The sequence below is a fragment of the Mauremys reevesii genome, unplaced genomic scaffold (assembly GCF_016161935.1).
Source record: "Mauremys reevesii isolate NIE-2019 unplaced genomic scaffold, ASM1616193v1 Contig4, whole genome shotgun sequence".
NCBI lineage: Eukaryota > Metazoa > Chordata > Testudines > Geoemydidae > Mauremys > Mauremys reevesii.
In genome coordinates this window covers 1,093,665-1,105,954 of record NW_024100851.1, presented here as the reverse complement: position 1 = coordinate 1,105,954, position 12,290 = coordinate 1,093,665, and the positions used below count along the sequence as shown (strand labels likewise).

Sequence of the window (12,290 nt, the reverse complement as noted above, 5' to 3'; positions counted from 1 at the left end):
TCTTTTTCATATCAGTGCTAAAAATAGGAAGGGAACCGTAAGGAAACGAAGAGCTCAGAGCTTGTGTTAACCTCCTTTGAAGACGAACGAATGGCCTCAGTTGGACAGAAAGTAGGCCTAGAAAGTTATGCCCAACCCCCCCAACTGTCATCTCCCTGGTGGTCTAGTGGTTAGGATTTGGCGCTTTCACTGCCACGGCCCGGGTTCGATTCCCGGTCAGGGAGTTATCCTCTTCAACAAAAGTCTACCTTGCCTTCCTCGCTTGGAGTTCAACCAGAAGAATGCAACTTCCTGGCCTCCTTCAGAATGCTCAGAAACTCTTTAGAGGCCATGGGGAAAGCAAAGCTTCCAACTACTACAATATGGCTCTCTGCCCCTTAAAGCCCAGACTCTGCACCCTTTTACACAAATACACTTACTTGTGCAAACAATTTAGTTTTTCCTTCTTACCGAGCCTAACCTAAATTAGAACAACATTGCACTTTGACCCAAGATCTTTTTCTTTTCTTTTCACTTTTCTTGGTGAAACCAAACCAAACCAAACAATCATTTTGGGTCCACCAAAATATTTCACTAAATATAATATTCATCCACCAACCTTTCACCCAGCGCTATATACAAGTCTTTGGAAGTAACACCCGGAGAAAGATCATTGCTTTTCCATTCCTAAGATCTAGCCACTGAAGGCTTCTGAGCATGGGCTATGGGCCTTTCACCTCTAGGCCAGTGCTTACCCTCTTGCTCAGGTGGCTACTGATGAAAGGCAACGTGGTTTAGTGGCAGATCCATTCAGCCTCCCCCTTCCAATGTCTACAGGAGGGTGTTTGTTTCGCAGTGCATCTAAGAATCAAATCAATTCTCTTGAAACCTCAACCTGGAATCAAGGTGATTGTAGGTCAAGGAAGGAAGGTTTTGTTCATCCTGTTCTAGTAAATGCTCAAAGTTGCGATGCTTCTTGGAGCTTCCAGACACATTGGCCAGAATTTTCAGAAGGTCTCACACCCACCGCTAGGGCCAGATTTGCAGAAGAACTAGGCTCCCAGTTAGGCACTAAAATCTTTAGCCAGATTGTCAAAAAGGCTCAACCTATTTTTCCAAAAGATGAGTTATTTTGGAAAAAAGTTTGTAAAGATTGTGGGTGCTGGTTACTTGTCTATGTGGCCCACACTGCTGGAGTTGGAGGTTCACCATTGTTTTCTCAGAATGCGGTGTCCGTAGTCTGCCTCAGTTCTGGTGTCCATCTTTTATTCTCCTAATAAATCAGCAGGGAGACTAAAACAACATTGGGCTCACAGGGCTCCCGGAAACCTGCCAATTTGGCTCACGGTGAAGGTGTATACAAATCATCTGTGCTGTAGAAGGGCTCTGGGAGTTGAAAGAGTTGTGAATTTAACCCTCTAGCGAGATGGCCCTCTTCTGCTTCCCAAAGGCTTTGGCTGCAGTAACAGCCCTGGGAAAAGCCCTGGCCCTCCTCACCTGCCCTTGCCCAGCACAACGCCTTTTCGGGCCTACACAGCTCCTCACACAACACCCGCCTGGGACCTTACCCTCACCTACCAGCTCAGCAGCACCTTTTTTCCTCTCAAAACCTCCTCTTGCCACCCTCCCCCTTCCACACTTCACACTCACCTCATCGCAAACTCACCCATGGCCCCTTTGGCTTCTCAAGCGCCTCTGGAGGGACGCAGCTTCCCAGGCACGCAGATCCTTCCCTTCAACGTACACTGGATGGACATTCGAAACACAGCCCTTTCCAGTAGGTAATTTGTTGCTTTTGGACCCTGATGCCCAGCAAGAAGTCCTGGTACTCTTTTTCTGACCAATGGACCCCACTGACTTGCCTTTACCAAGCAGAAACTAAGGACCGGCTGATGGCTCTCTTTGCAAATGGACGCCATCAGACTGAGCCACGAGGCATGCTGCAGGATAGCCCCTCCCCACCAAAAAGCAATGCCGTGACCTGGATTCGAACCTAGGCTGCTGCGGCCAGAGCGCAGAACACTAACCACTATACGATCATGGCCAGGCGCTGAGGGTGCAGGCAGCAACCCAGTGGAAAATGCTCAGCTCTGTGCTCTCGGGGCAGCCACCTACCTCACCAGCATCACAGGTATTTCTCAAGTCTCCCCATTACAGTCACAAGTAAAATGCTGAGCAAAGGAAAAAAGACAGGAAGCCAATCCCATGCCTGTCCCTTTTTCTGTCTTCCTCCACCCCTGGACCAAGTCCCTCCCCCTTTGTCTGGGCCATTGTCCTCATGCCCCTGGCCAGCCTATTTCCCTTTGCATTTTTCCGTGGAGAGGAATGTTTATGAGTTTGTACCCAATTTTTTAAGGCTTTGCTTTGGCAAGGCTGTTGCCTGCTGTGAGAAAAACAGAAGGGGGCTACCTGAACTGGTGTCACTGGCTGAAGCTTATCTATAGTATATGAAAAAAGCTCAGAGCTCTGAAAATGGTTTATTTACTTTAAGATTCTCATGTTAGTGAGATTGTTTCCTAGCTAGCAGGGGACTGTTTTGTGATGTGCATTCTACTGGCTCTTTGGTTTTGTATGTTTTTGGGAGGAACGGTGGAGGAGAGTATCACGGTTGAAGAGCAGCAAAGAAATGTGTTGTTGTTTGTGTTAACGTTTGGTTTTTCCTAAAAGTGTCTGGTTTGGAGTCATTTGTAACTCTTCGGTTAGTTATTGGTAACGGCTTCTTATTGGGCCCCTGAGTTGAAAGGCTGCTCTTGCAGATTTTAGTTTGTCATTGTTGGAAGGTCAGTTCAAGAGCTGCTTTCTTAGTCTAGTCCGTGAGGGCTCTTCCACCGCCCTCCTTAATATACCTTCCAGAAGGTGATTGCATGGTTTCCCTCGTCTTCCCACAGAAGAGAAATTGTCCATCCCTTTCCTGTGGGGAAAACACCAGTGTTTTAACTTAGGAAACGGTCAACGTTTTGCCCAGATGAGTGCTAGTTCATAGGCGCAGAAGAAGAGGAAGGCTGTGGCCCTTTGAGTCAGATTCCTAGCGTTTCAGGCCAGAAGGAACCAGCCGATCACCTCAGAGGGACTAAGGGGCACCAATGCCCCAAATGGCAAGGAATTGCTTTGATGCAATTGACTGTCTGTTTGAGCTAGTTCTGTGGGAAGGAGCAGAAAAGCGCCTCGGGCTGTGGAATAGCGCCTGCATAGGCTTTCTTTACCCTGTTTTGCTGTAAGAGTTAACCGTGAGAGATTGGTAGTCCAGGTCAGTGGGTGGCTTTATGGAAATTAGGAGTATAGAGGGGAAACTAGGGAGAGGAAGGCGTCTGCAAGACTTGTCTGTCTTTGAACAGAATTGTGTGTTAAGGGTTCTTGCTTCGAAGTCTTCCACTGGAGTCATTTTGGGGAAGTGATTCTCAGGTAGAGTTCCCGAGTTGTGGTGGTTGTTGCGGTTCTGGGAGCTCGTCCTGGTGAGGTCGAAATGGGTGGGCGCAGGGGTGTGCGTGCATAGCAGAATGTGAGTATTGTTTTTGGGCTCCTTGGAGCTCAGATCAAAGTGTTGTGTCTGTTCTTATCAGTTTAATCTCTGATACATCCTTGATGTGAGGACTGTATATTAACTTGATTTTTGAAGCAGGGGGGGTTAGAACAGAAGCTTGCTTTGTCTGCCCTATGCATTGATCTGGTATTGCAGTGCTTCCAGGATCGGTGTATCTCCTTTAGAGGAGAACCTTCTGGTTAGAAAAGCAGAAAAGAGTTGAACTGTGATACTTTCTTTAAAGCAAATGTTTTTTGAAGTAGCAGAAAAATCTGGGTGTTTTTCTTTCTTTACAGTTTCTTGGAAGTGTTTTGTGAGTCTATAGATGTGAGAGGTTCTTCTTTGTCTTGCTAGAGAGTTATTTAAGAAGCTGGACTCCTTCTTTCTGCTGTGAGTCTTTTCAACAGTATGAGGGACAAATGCTTTCCAGATTCTGGGTCTGTTGGGGAGATGGGATTTTTTTGTTTGTTTTTTTTTGTATTTTTGGGGGGTGGGGTGGGGCGGTTGGTAATATTTGAGGTCACGTGTATATCCACAACTGCATGAGTTACACAGACTTCTCCCCACCCGGCCTACGTTCTATGTATCTTGGTTCGTAAGATCAAAACAAGGCACTAGGTGTCGTGCTGCATCCAGCACACAGGGGCCCCAATCCTGATTTCCCCTCCCCCCCAAGCCTACTGTAATCTAAATGCTACATAATAACCCTTAGCTTCTCATTGTTGTCATCCTCGCTATTGGAAAATCCCCCAAATCATGACAGTGGCTTACAAATCAGGAGGATTCTTTTTTTAAAAAATGTAATGTGGGTTCTCTTTCTTTCCCTTCTGGTTTTCTGAACCAGGCAAGCTAGAAACTTACCTTTCTAGTGTGGCCAGAGCCCCAGATTGCAGCAGCCCACGGCGCCTGGGCCTGGCAGGCAGTGGGGCTCCTCACTTTAATTTCACCCACCAAGTATCAAGTGTGAACTCCTCAGGCACTAGAACAGCCTTAACATGGAGTCACAGACAGACCCCTTGGGCACCCTGACTCTATCTTGCTACCCAGGGGTAGTAGAAGCTGCTGTAACACACAAGCTCTGTATGTCCTTTAGGGCTAACCCTAGCCAAACAGCCAGGATCCCTTGCTGCTGCTTAGAAGGTGTGCCGGCTCCCTGAAGTCCAAGCAGCATCGTGGGGAGGGGGGAACAACAGTTTCTTCCTGACAGGGATTTTTATTCCATTCCCCCAGAGCTCAAGCTGATGGGGGCAAGTGTTTGTGCAGGGCTCTGCCTCCTCGGAGGTGTGTGAGGAGGAGCAATCAACCAAGTCTTTTGTCCATGGATGATCCACAGTGGCTTGCCTGATGTCTCAGTCAGGGCCTTCTCTTGTTGGAAAGGAGATGACGCCTCTTCTGGTAATCTGGCATTTCACACTTGGTAATGCTTCTCTCCTGACTGGTGGCGGGGCGGCGGCAAGGGTTTTTTTACAGCTTTAGTGCCAACGCTTATATATCACCTTACAACATGGGCTACGGCTATTATAGGTGAGAATAATGCATGCAGCAACTCATGAGCTTGTCATAAACTCTAAACACGTTTTTATAAAGCTAATGCCTGTTTTAACAACACTAACAAACAGGTGAGCAAGACTAGTTTCCAGCCATGCGTTTGTCACTTTTCAGTAAGGCCTAGGGGCCTTGGCATGAGCTGGCACCTGGTCTGCCAGTGTCAGAAGAGGATCTGCCCTCTCTTATCCCCAGGTGTCTGTACTGGGAGCAGTACTGTTCAACTTACTCATAAATGATCTGGGGAAAGGGCTAAACAGTGAGGTGGCAAAATTTGCAGATGATACAAAATTGCTCAAGAGAGTTAAGTCCCAGGCAGACTACCAAGAGCCACAAAGAGATCTCACAAAACTGGGTGACGGGACAACCGAATGGCAGATGAACGTCGGTGCTCATAAGTGCAAAGTAATGCACATTGGCAAACATAATCCCAACTATCCCTATAAAACGATGGGGTCTAAATTAGCTGTTACCACGCGAGAAAGAGATCTGGAAGTCGTTGTGGATAGTTCTCTGAAAACATCCACTCAATGTGCAGCGGAGCATTGGGAATCATTAAGAAAGGGACAGGTAATAAGACAGAAACTATCATATTGCCTCAATATCAATCCATGGTATGCCCACATCTTGAATACTGCATGCTGATGCAGTCGCCCCAATCTCAAAAAAGATATATGGGTATGGGAAAGATTCAGAAACGGACAACAAAGATGATGAGGGGATATGGACCAGCTTCCATCTAAGAAGAGATTCATAAGATTGGGACTTTTCATCTTGGAAAAGAGACGACTAAAGGGGGATACGAGGGAGGTCTGTAAATCTATGACTGGCGTGGACCAAGTAAATAAGGAAGAGTTATATACTCCTTCTCATAACACACGAACCAGGGGTCACCAAACCAAATTAATAGGCAGCAGCTTTAAAACAAACAAAAGGAAGTCTTTCTTCACGCACCACACAGCCAACCTGTGGAACTCTTTGCCAGAGGATGTCGTGAAGGCCAAGACTATAACAGGGTTCAAAAAAGCACTAGATAAATTAATGGAGGATAGGTCCATCTATGGCGCTTTGCCAGCGGTATCCCTAGCTAGGTATCCCTGTTTGCCAGAAGCGGGGCATGGGCGACAGGGGATGGAGCACTTGATGATTCCCTGTTCTGTTCATTCCCTCTGGGGCACCTGGCATTGGCCGCTGTCAGCAGACAGGATACTGGGCTAGGTCTTTAACTTTGATGGGTAGCTGGGAAGACAGTCAATCAGACAGAACCCGTTCAACAAACCTCTTCATTTCCTTGTTATTGCCTGACTCCTTTAATTCATTTCCTTTTCCTTATTTCCCAGCAGACTGACTAGCCACCAGATTTGGGTGCTAGCAGAGGGACCTGACGAGCTCCTTCTTTCGGCAGCGTTGAACTTGCCAGGGCACAGTCAGATTCTGGATGCTCATCTGAATGTAACGCCTAGCACTCACCTTTATTTCTGTTTCTTAGCTCTTTGGGCCATCGATCTTTGGTCTGACCTGTAGGATCCCTGCATTAGGAGAGATGGCTAATTAATGAGCCCATAAACCTTGGAAATCAAATGACACCTGAAGTCTGTAGAAGACCTCGAAAGGCCCTTGGGGGTGGAGTGAGCTGAGGAAGAGTTCCTGCACAGCTTACCTCTCCATTCTCGTTTTCCTGTCCTGAGCGCAAAGCCAGGAAGCAGCTCCGGGTAGGGAGGGGATACCATATGTGTGCAGTGGTTAGACAGGAAACAGCGAGGAACTGGACTCGTGTGGAGTGAAACAGGAAGCATCTTCTGTATGCCTGATGACTGCAGGTTTGAGAGAGTTATGTGGGAAGTGGAGGCTTTCGGTGGCTTTCAGAGGAAATGTAATGGAAAGGCAGCCGAAAGTGGAATCCCAGGTTTTTAAACAATCTTCCACTAACACACCAAACAGCTCAGGTCTAGTTACTCATTGAAAATTAGAATAAAGTTACAGCAAGATTTCATCATAAATGAAGTCAAACCCTAAAGATTTCAGAACACAACTGCTATAAGGAGCCACGAGGGAAGCAATACAAATCAACCTTGCCTCAGAGAAAGGCAGTTAAACAATTTCTCTTTTTTAAAGCAGCATAATCCCCCCAAACAGAAGGGCCCTGTTCCCGGAGAAGGGTCCTGGAGAGGGTTTTCCTTGTTGGTGCCGGCCATCCACCTCCCCGAAAGGCGGGAGCTAGGTCGACGGAAGAATTCTTCCGACCAAGGCGCGGACTGATGTAGCCGCGCCGATTTACGTTCCCCGTGCAGCCCAGGCCCGAGGGTCGGTGCGTGCTGAACAGTTACATCAAAACAGCTCCATCCGTCAGAGGTGTGCAAAAGGGAAAACCCGCTCCTGGGCGACGCGGCCACTCCGCCCTAACCCGCAGCGTAGCTAAGGGCATTCGGGGAGGCGGTGGGTGGGCCTCAAGCGACGGAAAGCCCCTCCTCCAGCACGGGGTTGTGACAGCCTAGTCTCCGTAGCACAGACAGGGGGGCCACCAAGAGTCAGGAACAGACAGCGAAAGCCAAAGCGGCCCCAGGGCAGGGGGCGAGGCTGCCTGTTGGACGAGGAGACCAGGTGGGACAGGCGTTTTGGACAGGCCGTCCTCACGTCAAAGGAGGAAGAGCCCGAGAAGAAGGGCCGGGCAAGAAGCTACAAGCAGGGAAAGAAGCAGAGCAGGCAGGCAGCTCCCCTTAGAGCCAAAGAAGGCACTGGTCCAAGCCCCCCAAAAGCAGACTAGAGAGCAGATCAGCTGCAAAAGACCAGGGAAAGCCAAGAACACAGAGAGACCCAAGTAAAGTTCCAGAGCTTAGCTTTGCTTACAAAGAGGAACCTGTGACAAAGATACCTAGAAGTACAGGGCCTGTGGAAAAGAGCACTCCCAAAGGCCCAGACTGACAACTGCTTTCCCGAGAGTCTGCTTTGCAGTGCACTAAGCCTAAGCAGCCCACTGTCGGTTTTCTGTTGTTCAAACCAATTGCCAGGGGAGAGCGCGAACGCAGTCCCCCACTACCACAAACTATGCAGTTGAGTTTCCCGCATTTGGGGAAATCGCAGGGGTCAGCACACCCACAGTGCAATGGATGAGCCTCATCCTGGGAAAACCACCTTTGTGATCATCAATAACCAAACTTCCATACAAACGGACTTCACTAAAATAAGACAGGAGATCTACATCACTCACTTCACCTCTCTACAAAGGAAAAAGGACTGTAAGCTGTCTAAACTCCTACCTGCCACATGGGGCCACAACCGTGATACCCCTAACCCACCGAGCAATATCGTCAATCTATCCAGCCACACACTCAGCCCAGAAGAAAAGTCTGTCCTATCTCGGGGACTCTCTTCTGCCCTGCCACCCCACCAACATGATACAGTTCTGGCGATCTGAAGCCTACTTTCGCCGTCTCCGACTCAAAGAATACTTCCAGGACAACACTGAACAGCGCACTGATAAACAGTTACCCTCCCACCAACAGCACAAGAAGAAGAACTCCACAGGGACTCCTCCTGAGGGTCAAAATGACAGTCTGGACCTATACATTGAATGCTTCAGCCGAAGTACACAGGCAGAAATTGTGGAAAACAACATCGCTTGCCTCACAACCTAAGTCGTGCAGAACGCAATGCCATCCACAGCCTCAGAAACCATCCTGACATTATAATCAAAGAGGTTGATAAAGGAGGTGCTGTTGTCATCATGAACAGGTCTGACTACCAAAAGGAGGCCGCCAGACAACTCTCCAATACCAAATTTTACAGGCTACTTCCCTTAGATCCCACTGAGGAATACACTAATAAACTGCACCATCTACTCAGGACACTCCCTACACTAACACCGGAACAAATCAACATACCCTTAGAACCCCGACCAGGGTTATTCTATCTACTACCCAAGATCCACAAACCCGGAAATCCTGGACGCCCCATCATCTCTGGCATTGGAACTCTCACTGAAGGATTGTCTGGATATGTGGACTCTCTACTCAGACCCTATGTTACCAGCACTCCCAGCTATCTCCGTGACACCAATGATTTCCTGAGGAAACTACAATGCATTGGTGACCTTCCAGAAAACACCATCCTAGCCACTATGGATGTAGAGGCTCTCTACACAAACATCCCACACACTGATGGAATACAAGCTGTCAGGAACAGTATCCCTGATGATGCCACAGAACAACTGGTTGCTGAGCTCTGTGCCTTTATCCTCACACACAACTATTTCAAATTTAATGACAATATATATCTCCAGATCAGTGGCACCGCTATGGGCACCCGCATGGCCCCACAATATGCCAATATTTTTATGGCCGACCTGGAACAATGCTTCCTCAGCTCCCGTCCACTCACGCCCCTTCTCTACCTACGCTACATTGATGACATCTTCATCATCTGGACCCATGGGAAGGAGACTCTGGAAAATTCCACCATGATTTCAACAGCTTCCACCCCTCCATCAACCTCAGCCTGGACCTATCTACACGGGAGGTCCACTTCCTAGACACCACGGTGCAAATAAGTGGTGGTCACATTAACACCACCCTATACCAAAAACCTACCGACCGCTATGCCTACCTTCATGCCTCCAGCTTCCATCCTGGGCACACCACAAGATCCATTGTCTACAGCCAAGCACTGAGGTACAACCGTATCTGCTCTAACCCCGCAGACAGAGACCAACACCTAGAAAATCTTCACCAAGCATTCTCAAGACTACAGTACCCACACGAGGAAATAAGGAAACAGATCAACAGAGCCAGATGTGTACCCAGAAGCCTCCTACTGCAAGACAAACCCAAGAAAGAAACCAACAGGACTCCACTGGCCATCACATACAGTCCCCAGCTCAAACCCCTCCAACGCATCATCAGGGATCTACAACCCATCCTGGACAATGATCCCACACTTTCACAGGCCTTGGGTGGCAGGCCAGACCTCGCCCACAGACAACCTGCCAACCTGAAGCATATTCTCACCAGCAACTGCACACCGCACCATAGTAACTCTAGCTCAGGAACCAACCCATGCAACAAACCTCGATGCCAACTCTGCCCACATATCTACACCAGCAACACCATCACAGGACCTAACCAGATCAGCCACACCATCACCGGTTCATTCACCTGCACGTCCACCAATGTAATATATACCATCATATGCCAGCAATGCCCCTCTGCTATGTACATAGGCCAAACTGGACAGTCTCTAAGGAAAAGGATAAATGGACACAAATCAGACATTAGGAATGGCAATATACAAAAACCTGTAGGAGAACACTTCAACCTCCCTGGCCACACAATAGCAGATTTTAAGGCAGCCATCCTGCAGCAAAAAAACTTTAGGACCAAACTTCAAAGAGAAACTGCTGAGCTCCAGTTCATCTGTAAATTTAACACCATCAGCTCAGGACTAAACAAAGACTGTGAATGGCTTGCCAATTACAGAACCAGTTTATCCTCCCTTGGTTTTCACAGCTCAGCTGCTGGAACAGGGCCTCATCCTCCCTGATTGATCTAACCTCTTTATCTCTAGCTTGCTTCCTTATATATACACCTGCCCCTGGAAATTTCCACTGCTTGCATCCGAAGAAGTAGGTATTCACCCACGAAAGCTCATGCTGCAAAACGTCTGTTAGTCTATAAGGTACCACAGGATTCTTTGCTGCTTTGTGATCATGGTATTTCCCCTGCCAGGTAAGTATGAGTTCCTGCTGCCTGGCCGCCGCCTGCCCTCGCTCGCCCTGCACTTATAACACACGGGGCGGACCACCGGCCTCGCCCACACCGGCCCCCACTGCCGACAGCTGCCCCGACGCGTCCCCCGGAGCCCCTCCCTTCTCCACGCCGAGCTCCCGGTGCCAAAGTCGGGCCCTGCCTGGCAGCCTGCGTCCGCTCCCACAATGCTCTGCTCGCACACAGATCTGCATACCCGCCACGCGGCTCCGCCTCCGCTCGGGCCCCGCCCCCTGCCCGCCCGGGCCGCCACTCTTGCCTGCCCTGTAGTGGTAGCCGGGTCCCGTCCCGGGAAGCCAGGCCAGCAGAGAGACGACGTGGCCCACCTGCTGCTGGGGAAAGAGCACAGCTTACATTTTGCTTCTCGCTCTCTCGCCTCTCCCCACCGGAAGCTGGTCCAATACAAGAATGACCTCCCATCCTCGCAAAAACCCACCTTTCCAAACAGTCCTTCTTTCCCAGCCCCCTAATTTTGCTTTCACACCCTGGGACCATCTCCTCTCTTTGTCTCCCCCACACCCCCCAGGTAAAGTAGAGATGGAGGCAACTTCAGCCACTGGAGACAGCCCCAGCGAGCGCTGCAGCCCGCCCCGGGGGACGGGGGAGGGGTGTTTGCAGACAGAATACATATATTCCAGAATTCCAGCCCTGGGACACTGAGGAGGGGAGGAGTCAAAAATGCCCCCTTCAATTATTACCTCCTCTCCAGAGGTCAGGTGAGAATCTACAATCCTTTCTCCTCCCCAGCCCCTGTGCCAGGATCCCTCAAGCAGAGCCTGGAGTCCTGCCCATGGCATCTGTACTATTGACAAAGACTAAGTGACAGGGACAAAACACTCAAATCCCGCCTGGGGCGAGGAGCCAGGTTTGCTCTTCAAATTCTGTCGTTGGTACATTTGCAGGCCTGGGAATGTCCCACAACAGCATTGAATGGGAAGCTGCCTGCAGAACAGTTACACTGCACAGAGCTCCTGTGGAGGAGGGGTGGGAATTAGTAACATTTTGAGGATCGTTTGGGAAATGAGCCTTTGCTGACAAGGTTTGTCTCTGGTCATATTTCACCTTCAGGTGTTATGTTGAGGGATCTTTAGTGTATTTTTGTGAGGTTAATAACTATCTCCTCGACTTAAAAATTGGTGTCACTTGATTTTTGCATCTCCCTGTGACAATACAACTGACACGTGTGGCTTTCTACAGGGGGTCATGATGTTACAGTTGGGGAATTCAGTCTCTGTCCTTCTTGGGGGGAGGGAGGTTGCTTTTTTACAGCTGCCTCACGGCCAGGCAAACCGGGCTATTAGCTGCACCCACTGTCCTTGCCAGGGGCCCCTGCTGAACCCTGGGCGGCTGCACTGCCGTGCTGGGGTGACTCTGCAGGGGGAGAAGCTGCTGTGGAGCAATGTCGAGCAGGTGCAGGAAGGAGACGGGGTCACTATTCACATTCTGAACTACACAATTTTCCAATTTTGGGATTAGATTCATAGATT

General features: G+C 49.2%; 3 non-coding genes across 3 annotated transcripts; 2 read left to right on the top strand and 1 right to left on the bottom strand.

Annotated features, from left to right (window-relative positions):
- Positions 1-152: 152 nt before the first annotated feature.
- TRNAE-UUC lies at positions 153-224 on the top strand. Its single transcript has one exon. It is a non-coding gene; the product is annotated as a tRNA-Glu (tRNA).
- Positions 225-3,484: 3,260 nt separating this feature from the next.
- LOC120393946 lies at positions 3,485-3,680 on the top strand. The gene has a single exon (XR_005592171.1). It is a non-coding gene; the product is annotated as a U2 spliceosomal RNA (small nuclear RNA).
- A 4,369-nt stretch (positions 3,681-8,049) lies between these two features.
- LOC120393962 lies at positions 8,050-8,214 on the bottom strand. The gene has a single exon (XR_005592186.1). It is a non-coding gene; the product is annotated as a U1 spliceosomal RNA (small nuclear RNA).
- Positions 8,215-12,290: the final 4,076 nt, after the last annotated feature.